Genomic DNA, 11,562 nt, shown 5'->3' on the forward strand with positions numbered 1-11,562 from the left:
TTTGATTAACAATTAAGGAGTAATTTCTTTGAGAATTTCTACTTATCTGATACTTATCTGGGTGACTTAGGTAAGTAAGTTTCTACATTTTGTGAAAACACAAAATTACTAAGAAGTTCCACTTTCTCCATTTCACCAATTTTTTGTCAACCAAATAACACACAAAACTTGCAATTCTTATAAAGTTTCACTTCCTATGTTTTATTATATCAAATAAACAAGCCCTAAGGTCAATATCCCGTATTCTTAATTTTAAATTTATGTTTCACGGTCGCGACCAAATATGTTGCCCGTCAATGTCTCCTTTTTGCACTTAAAAAAAAGAAGGAAAAAAAAAAAAAAAAAAAAGAAAGAAGGAAAAGAAATCAGCAATTACATTATTATTGTCACTTCCAGGCCACTAAGACGACCAACAGGGGCGCAACAGCTACCACACCTCTTTTGGGAGTAGGGACAATTACATACATGCATGTTATGCCCTACCCAAAACTTTATAAAAAATTTCTAAGTTTTCTACCATTTTTTTTTTTTATTATTATTCATAAGTGGAAAAATCCATTTAGAAAAATTAAACCAATAAATTCAGGGGCTTGGTGATGTACATCACGACTTCACGAGTGAGGTGGATGGGTCCTCCTCCATAAAAGCATATTGTTCCATGTTAAGCCGAAATTTACAATGGGTCCTAATTTAATCTTTCATTATCTAGATAATCAATGATGTTTGTATATACATACGTGGAATAATTCAACTTAATATCTTGTTTCTGTATCAGAGTTAGGACCTGTTTTTTTCAGCTTATTTTCAGTTTAGTTCAGTTCAGTTTATCTCAGCCCAATTCAGTTCAATTCTTAATTTCTTTCTCTCATAAAATATTCACTTCAATTCAGTCAATCAGAACAGACCCTTAGTTTCAATACTCACCATTTACTTGCCTCATTTTATACTTAGAATGTCCTAATTTACTTATCACTACTTGACCCATTCATTTCCCCCCCTTACTTTTTTGATCAATTGCATGAAATCTTGTATATATGAACTTAAGGCAAGTAGATTAAAATAGTGGTAACATTTTATTTTTTGTACATAATGAACTTGTACTAGTGTTGATACACATGTACTCTTAATAGATAATAAGTTGATTAAGATATATTCGTAGTAATTTGGCCCTACTTAATAAGTTGATTAAGATAGCCACTTTTCATGCGAACTGTTTACATTAACTTTTACGTGCTAGTGGTTATCATTCTAATCAGTTTGTAACTTCATTATAATTGATTAATGCATACATATATAACAATAATAATGATGATAACAACAATAACGCATGCATGATAATATAATATATTATGTAGAGTAAATTAGTAATATGGTTAGTTGTATATAGACTTGGACTACGCCTAAAATATATCTTAATTGTATGAGCTACAAACATGCATCTGTTACAACAAACTCTTAAGTCAATCAAAATTAAATTTAAACATCAACTTCCTTTTCATTAAGCAAGACAAATTAAATATTACTCCTATTATTAATAATAATAATTAATAACCTTATAAGTAACACGTATTCTGCATGATATATGACAAAAAAAAGTAATATTTTGACTGTATTTTAATTTTTTAATTATTCCTTATTATTTTAATTATAAGTATTAAAATATGCAAAGGCAATGGAATAGTTAATTAGAAGATTCGGTAAAATACGACTATGCTAATTAAGACAATAGGGGACCCTAAAAATATAAACTACTCCGTAAGACAACTATTATTGTACTAGGTTAAGGCAACTCAGCATCATCTAGAAGCTAATGAAAGTAAAGTATAACCTCAAATTATTTAGTACGTCACTCTATGTCAGCTCATTCAATTAAAAAAATCACATTAAGAACAAGTTATGTTCGTGTTAAGGGTTATCCAAATTAAAATTATAACTATAAAAAAATTTAATAACTTCATCAAATAAGTTTATATAAGATCAAATAAGTAAAAATTATCAGGTGAGTAGAAGATTTTAAACAAACCATAATTAGTAATAAGTAAATTGTGCGCTCAAGCATGATTGAGAATTTGAGATCGAGGGACTTTATCTGTTTATATATCATTATTTCCTATGCATATAATGTCTATTCTTCACATAGTCTCATTAAAAAAAGATGAAAACATAAATACTTAAAAATCCATAACTTAATGTTGTAAATTTGAATTTTTTTTGCCCCTGAACATCAATTAGATTTATGTTGTAACATGACTAAGGGTCTGTTCACATTTACTGAACTCAGTTGAACTAAACTGGTTGGAGCTGAATTAAACTAAACTGAACTGAATAGAGCTGAAATGAATATTTTATGAGAGAAGGAAATTAGGAGTTGAACTGAACTGAACTGAAATTAAGCTAAAGTGAACAGACCCTAAATGAGTATAAATTCATTTATTTTCTTGATCAAGCGTAGTGTATTAGCTAACTAAACTTCTTTTTTCTAATAGAGGAAGCTAATTATTATATGAGTTCGGAGTTAATGTTACTAACATTTCATATAAGTTTTCTAATAACATCTCTCATCAACATTTAAAATTTAGATAGATACTTTCTCCATTAAGTATTAATTATAATTTTAGGGTATTATTTGTGAGTTATAAAATATTTCAAACTGAATTGTAACTAATACTTAAGAGAGGTATAGTAGCATAAGATTTTGAACATCAAATTATTTGTGTTTTTGGAATTATATATATGTACTGTGTTGGGTGAGTGGACTCATAGTTAAACAAACTCAGCTATTTATTTGTGATCTCAACTTATGTAAAAGTGAGATGATGTAAATGTCACGTGTTCACATCACTAGCTTACATCATTCAACACCAATATCACACCACCTTACCACACAGAAATTGACAAAGTATTTTGTGCAACACTCAGGGAGTCAAGGCAACATCTCGTTCACTCAAAAAGTACAAACTTTTTATTGATTTACTAATCAATAAAGTAGTTATACGTCGAGAGTAAGATATGTATCAAGTGATTAGAGTATCTCTCGATTTTAAGAGACTTTGAGATCGATTCTCATCGTCCGTCCTTAGCTCTTTAAACACACAGATATACAAGCAATTATTTATTTTTCCCAACCAAAATCATTATAGTCCTTAATTTTAATGTACATATCTTGTTCCAAGTAGCCTTTTAATATGATACTCGGTAGTCGGTATTCGGTAATATACGAATCATTATTTTTGTTATGTAATTAAGGAGCATAAGACCGTTAATTATCAACTAATCATGCAAGTTGATGATACTTTTATTTGCAAAAAAACATGAATGGGAAAGAATCTATCTTATCCCCTTTGTTGGATTAAAACTGAAAAGAACCAAACCCAAATACCAAATATCGGCTATATGTTATTTCAAACTCCAAAGTGGGCAGACAATTTATTGTTTTTTTCTCTTATATTACAGAGTAATATTAATTAATACGAAGTAAAACAGAAAAATTGCGAATGTGCATGAATAAAACGTGCATTATAGTATAATGTAATGGTCCATGTGATAGTGCAGCCATGTTCATCTTCTTGCCCAATATTAAAAGCTGTGACAACACAATTATAAAAGTTTTTTTTTTTAATATTATATTTTTCAAATTTCATTTTTTTGGTTTTAACTTGCAGTGAATATGATGTTTTTAATATTTAAATAATACTTCGTAAATGTTTGTGTATTAAAAAATAATATTAGATATACATACTCATAAGAAAGGATTAAAATGGGCATTAGCCTAATAACTTGGAAGATGATCGATTGTGATATGTTGCACTTGAAAGTCTTTGTACATCATATATACTTTTCAAAATTTTGTCCTACGATAATTAATAAGTACAAATTAAAGGTTTAGAATTTTCTAAGATGGCCTGGATCCGTGATGAGATTGTATGTAGTGAGTACTTGAAATGTTCTTTGGCGTGGACTTGGTTTAGGGTCTGTTCACTTCAGCTTAATTTTAATTCAGCTCCTAATTTCCTTCTCTTATAAAATATTCATTTCAACTCAACTCAATTCAATAAATAATGTGAACAGGCCCTTAGTAGCCAGGTTTATAATGGTAAGTCGTCTTTTCATCTTTTATCCACATATTGGCCATAACTACAAGTTAACATGATTGCATATATTTTAAAGAGATACTTTAAACTATGACAAGAGAATGTTTAATTAATACTCCGTACTATGTACTATATTTACTTCATAATATTAGTTAATATTTACTTCGTAATACATTGACATTAACAATCAACACCAATATTTTTTTTGGTGTTTCCACCAAAAAAAAAAAAAACAATAATAAATAAAAAAAATTTGGTGTTCAGAGAATCATAAGGTTGGGGTTTATAGGGGTGAAAATCGATCCTAAAATCTCCTGAAACTGAAACAGAAACTTTCACACCAATTAATTAATGGATGCCTTAATATTTACTTTGTACCATATACTTCATAAAAACTGATACTGACAATCGCACAAATTAATTAATGGGTGTCTATTGTCTTGTAATGGTTGTCTTGTGTATTATCCACATCCACAAGCAATTTTTTCACACGTTTTTGTTTTTCATTGATAATGAAATTTACCCATAAATTAAAACTACAAAGCAATAAAAATAGTACTCCCTTCGTCCTTTTATTACAAGCTTGTATTCCTTTTTGGGGCGATCAAAATTAAGTGTCTATTTCTATTTATAGGTTGTACTTTTTTACAATATTATTCTCTTTTTGATGATTTGTCACCCTTTTTCTTTTTCTTTTTCTTTTTTGTACTTTAACATCAATTCCCAATACTTTTTCTCTCTTAATTTCCAACCACTTTTTCTTTCTCTCTATCTCTCTCTAATCCCACATACATATTCATATGCCGAATTATTAGTTTTAAAAAATCTTTAACTTTCTTAATTCCCGTGCAAAATGAGAAATAGGCATGTAATAAAGTGACGGAGGGAGGAGCATTTAATTTCCTTGCCTATTTATTCACGATCAATTCTAAGAGATAAATTTGAGCTACTTTCATCGACAGATTCATAACGCTCTTGTATCTCGTCAGTTGGTGAGAAATCTATGTCATACGCACATAAGTAATCCGTACTAATGTACTAAAAATCTAAAATGCTAGTATGCTACACGTAGTTAGGAACTTAGGACTTTTATGAGACTGATTGTTGTTTCTTTTTCACCTTCACTAATATCTTACTCCGTATGAGAAATGGCCAAATGGGCATTGTTTCCATTTTTTTGTCTCCAAAGTTTGTACCACCTCCGCATCTATAGCCTTTGACAGTCGCACGATCACATGCACTAGTTAGACTGTTAAACATAGCTATTTAATAGGGAATATACCCCAAATAATCTCTTTTTAGTTTTTGATGTGTTTTGTAAATGAGTATTTTAACTGTATTTTAGATAAATTTACTATTATTATATGTTTGTTCTTGTTGTAATTAACCCATTATTGATCAATGGAAATAGTACAGTCACAACTCACAAACAAAGCTCAACAATCTTACATTATCAACTTGTTCTACAAAAATTGCTATCAATATAAACTTGTTCATTGTGAATACGATAGCCTAGTAAGACTACCTACTAAACAACTATTTTATGGTACTAATAAATTAAAAATGTTTGAATGACTATATCTTACTGATATAAAAATATATATATAAAAAGAATATTATTTTCTCGTTAAGGGAAGTTTTTTAATACTAAACATAGGTAATTTACGTCTAAAAATTTCAATTCATTTTATGCCCATGTTACATCTAATTAGGTCAAATCAAATTTAAGGTGGATAAACACTGTAGCTATAATAACTTAAAGAGAAGAAACATGACCCGAAAAATTATGCCACATATGCAATGTCACTTTCGATCAACTCTAAATATCTCATTAGGGTATGGAAGGGAAGAGGAGGAAAAGAATAACCCAAATTGCATCTATCCAAATGGGAAATGTGACCAAGTTTCCAATAGTGACTTTAATTGATGAGATCTTAGTAGTTCACGTGTTAAGTTCGAAATTGGTCAACTCCATCCTAAGTTTTACTTTATTATTATTTTTATATAAAAAAAAAATTTGTTTTCGTTGTCTTTGCTCAAATACTTGGATCTCTCGTTCACAAACACGGTAATGTGGGGGACATAAACATTACATTAAGGCCTAAAGTGTCATAATGGGATAATATTTATCTTAATGCCTGATGTCATATTTTAATTTTAATTTTAATCTTGATTTTAATTATTACTATAAGAAAGTGGAAGTTAAAGTTAGCCCCCAAAAATATAAATATAGTGGTTTGATGTAATAGATTAGTTGCAAGTTATGATGGAAATCTGTCAATTTTATTGAGATAGCTTAATTGATAGAATTGTACTTCTATAAACTTCCAAGCTAATTACTACCTTTAGTTAGTGTTTTTGTGACTAATTAATCAGTTTAATAGGAAAAAGGCCATCCTACCTTTTTGACCATTTTATCTTTGAGCACGTCTTCTTTTGTACACTTGCTCATTTAGGACAACTCTACGTATACCTAATAGGCCAATATCTGAATCGATATTTATGAATCTTATTTTGTGTCAAATTTCTAATTCAAGTAATTAATATTCACCCTATAATTAATTTGAATTATTGTTCTTTTACGTTTGAACACACATGTTAAAAAATAGATTAAGGGTCTGTGCTGATTTACTAAACTGAACTGAACTGATTAGAGCTGAACTGAAGTGATGAGCTAAAATGAATTGTTTATGAGAGGAGAAAATTAGAAGCTGAACTGAAATAAACTGAACTGAAATTAAGCTGAAGAGAACAGGTCATATAGGCTTTTTAAGTTCGTAAGAAATATTACTCCATAGTTGAAAAGTCGAAGTAACAATAATTTGAGCGAGAAAAATTGTGAATGACGATCCCCACTTCATATGAGAAAAGGAAGAAATATTGAGATTGAGATTGAGATTGAGATTGATAGCAAATTAACCAACATCACATGGGTTGTGTACTTGTGTAAGTTGAAGATGTGAGTTGTTTAGATGAAATTCTAGGGACAAACTATAAAATTAGATGGGTACATTTTTCATGGAATGTAAATTTATCCTAGAATACTTATAAGTTATATCGATATAAAAATTACAAATTATTAATTTTTTTTAAAAAAAATAAAAATTACCTAACAATATCACTTCAAGATATAACCATACTACTCTTTAAATACTTAATTTTCCCTTAAAAATCACCTCTTAATTTACAATAAAAATTACTCTGCCTCCAATCCTTTATTTATTTATTTATCTATCCTATTTTAAAATTTTTTGTCTCATAAATGATTTTAGATGGAAAGAAGAAAGAGGAATGGAGAAAGTATCAAGCTGTAGTTACCTAAAGTAGGTTTATATTATCTCAAAACTAGTTAAAAATTACCCCAAATGATGTACAATCATAACTCTTAATACTAAAACAGACACCGAGAGAGACACGTGTCATATCCTGGTGCTGTTTTTTCCCTCCAAAACTCTCCTTCCCTTTTTAATTTTTTTTTTGGGTTAATATTTGATTCTATAATAATATCATTCCAAATCTTTTATATTATCTTGACAAATATATATTCCTTTTTTATTTGGTGTTTATAATTATTCTATATACATTTATCTAAATAATTATTTCAACTCCATTTTAATTATCTTTTAAATGGAGTATTATTAGATTTTGCCAAAAAAGTAATGATAAATTGATTCATATAATAGATGTTATAGAAATTACTTTAGAACATCACTTAATTTTTTTTTTTTTTTTCAAATACCTCAGCTAGCTAATATTTTATTTTAATTTCAATTTAATATAACTATATATTTAAGTTAATTACAATTTTGTTTATGAAATTTACTACTATACGTACATATTATCACAAATTAAGGATTTATAGAGTATAGTATAGGTGTATAGCTATATTTTTGATGTTTATTAAAAATGCATTTATTAATAATTATTTACTAATATGGCCACTAGACCTGATCAAACCAAGTCCTGCCTGAAAAATTCTTGGGTTTGGGCAGCCTAAAAAATCCATTTTTAGATAATATTTTGCTTTGCCTATTAATATAGATTATGACATTATAATTTCTATATATTTGATTTGTATGTTTTATCAAATTTTATTTGTTGTTGGATATAATTGATTTTCTTACATACCGTGCATGGCACGGACCTTAAGCTAGTAGGTACATAATGTACACATGTACCCCGGCCAATATATGTAGCATACCAATTTTTTAGATACTTACCTTTCGAGCTTCGACCCCCACTAAGTAATTTGCTTAAAAGTAAAGGGATTTCTTTACTTTCCCCTCTACCGTTAATAAACATTGACCTGTGGAGATAGACTGACTTTGTATTACACAATAGACAATTATTTGAAGATAAAGCCTAAGGAGGGAGTAGGATATTAAATATGTGCTCCGTATAGTATGTCATGTGCTAAGCCACAAAAAATGTTTCAAATGTCAATGGTTGAGACATAAGCTACAATTAAGTAACTTGTTTCATATGATCAACATATTTCATACAAGTATTTAATGACTCAATATTTTATGGGGTCTTTCATTAAACTTAGGCAGTTACGCATGCAGCGATATTAACGTAAACGTAATATACTTTGTATTTATTGATGTATTAACAAGTCCACCTTTCTATTTATTCAAAAAAGAAAAAAAAAAATGGTCCACCATTCTATAAATTTTAAAGAACTTTAGAGCATAGTCTTTCTATTATTCTCTTAACCAAAAACCCTGCCAATATCTTTAAGTATCACGTATAGTATACCATCAGGTAATAATGTATTATAAGATTATAAGGTGCATGGGAATTCTTAATCTGTGGCTTAATCTAACTCTAAAAATGTGACCAAATTATTAGGATAGTGTAGGTGTATTGCTTCCTACCATTAGATGATTAGAGCATACAATCAATGTATGTTTTGATTAAATAATTTATGTATATGTGAACTAATTTAGTTGATTATAGTCTAATAAGGTGGTACCCAATCGATTTGAATTTGAATAACCCGTTTATATAACTAATAATATTACGACTGATATTATAGTAATATTTCAAAAATATATTTAATTTATTTAGAAAAGTATTCGAATAGTGGTATATTACTGTAACATTAATACATTATTGAGTCACAAATTAAACAGTATATGACCAATTTTTTGTAGCATTGAGACAAATAATTTACTTGTACTGAATATCATCCTTACACAAACTTGAGCTGGCTGGGTCCATCATACTGTTCATACCCCAGTCAATCGACGTGGACAGCAGCTTAGTTTTATTTAACGACGGAAAATCGATGAATGTGAAATTGGAATAAATATAATGCAGCCAAAATAGATGCTATCAATTTTTTAATTTTCAGGCATTATTTGCTATCGTAGATTGTGATATGATGATTCAGAGAAATAATTTAAATGTCAACAAGTTTATTTGGTAAATTTTTGACGTGTGATTATATATTATCAAGATTAGATACACATTATTGACATTTTGCATGCATTAGTACATAATTTAGGGAAAAAAAAAATCATACTTCATACGCAATAACAAATTTCTTAATGGATGTAATACTAATTATTTAAATAACTAAACTTCATCTGCATCATTGTTTTTTTAGTCACTTATGTTGTTAAATTTCAATGTAAGAATACGTAAATCCATTCAACATAAATTTGTCCTAAGCCCACAATATGTTTTTGCATAACCTTATTAAATGTTGAAGACGAAATTAAATAAGATTAGATCTATTAGTACGGATGTAGTTCCATAGAAAAAAAAAAAAAAAAAAAAATCAAAAATCAGAAAACCTAATTAAATTTGAGATTTGATTTGCGTGGAAGTAATATCATTGGGCAAATATTTTTTAACTATTTAATGTAAATTTCAGTTGGAGATGCACTACATGCCTTCAGCCTTGTGCCCACACGGCCACATTCTATACCCAAATTCAATTCACTGCATGACATAAGTGACCGGTCAATATGCAACCTTTTAATTTAACTTCAACTTTGTCTTTTTTGAGCACCAACAATCCAACATCAACATTCATTGATTCATGCATGCTTCGTAACAAGAATGAAAAATATGCCTGTCTAATTTTATTTTAACATAAACTAATCAGTGTATGAAATGTTTTGGGGAAAAAAAAAAATTTAAAATCTTTTAAATTTTTTTGACCTTATATTGTTTGAAATTAGTTGAACATATTTTGGTTAGTCACGATATGGAGTATTTTGGGCCGAAGCACAATTAATAGTTTATGTTCTAATAAAACTATTCTGCAGTCACAAGTACTATTCACATATTTTGGTTACTAGTATAGTAATCTTAGCACAATTTACCTTTAATTTTTTTTTTTTTTTTAAAAAATATGTAGATAAATCGTTTTTAGGGTTAAAACATGCATTATGCGTGAGTGAGTTCATCCAGCCTCTTCATTCTAAGCGATTTGGAATGCTTGTCACAATTAACCTTTGAGAGCAACTGATTATCCCTTTTTATATAATTGCATTATATTTGTGAAAGTGTGAATTTTTATATATTTTTTTTCTCTCTTTTTTTTACAAGGATGAAGACAATTTTGATTATTTCATTCAAATAAATCACATCATTACAAGAAATAATTCAGCTTATGTCCATTCAACAATTCATATTAAGTTTACCTTTATAGTGATTTCTTTCATCAAGATGCTACCAAACATAGAAATGATGGTGTGGTCTACACTTATTAGTTTATTACTTATATGTCTAAATGCATATTATAGTGATTGCCTCAAAAAAAAAAAAAAAATGCATATTATAGTGAAGAATTATTATATAATGGAAATTAAAGTGATCATATATCATATACTCCCCGTATAATGAGTTTGCAAGAGTAGGGTCAATGAAATTATATATGTAATTTAATTACGGCTAAAACTATAATATAATGATAATTATTGGACGTTATATTACCAATATATATATAATAGTCATAAATGTTGGTATACTAGTTGATCCAATAAATGGATTATTGGAGACTAAACAAACCACTTTTTATTGCACACAAGCATGATCCATGAGAAAATAATTTAAGTTGTATGACAAAGGAAGAGTCTAAAGAGGTAAAATCTCCTAAATAAACTCTAATAAAAGGTCCTCAAAGGGCCAAGCAACTAGATATGTCTTGATTTGTGGTAAAATTTACACAGTAATATTGATGTCATATTGAATTAATGGCTAAATTCTTATTTTTCATATTAAGTGTCATGTGTTTAATGTTCTTTACAAATAATATTTAATACTACCTCCGTTTTATATTATTTACAACGATTAGATATTTTTCCTCTTTACTTTATGTCAAACGTTGCAAATAATATGAAATGGAGGTAATAGTATATTTTTATCCCATCAGATTAGACGAATTGAACCATAACTTAATCTTAATACAAGTAAAATTTAAAATAGCTACTAGAAAACCCGGTCCTTTATCAGTGAC

This window comes from Chenopodium album, chromosome 16, assembly GCF_948465745.1.
Source record: "Chenopodium album chromosome 16, dcCheAlbu1.1, whole genome shotgun sequence".
NCBI lineage: Eukaryota > Viridiplantae > Streptophyta > Magnoliopsida > Caryophyllales > Amaranthaceae > Chenopodium > Chenopodium album.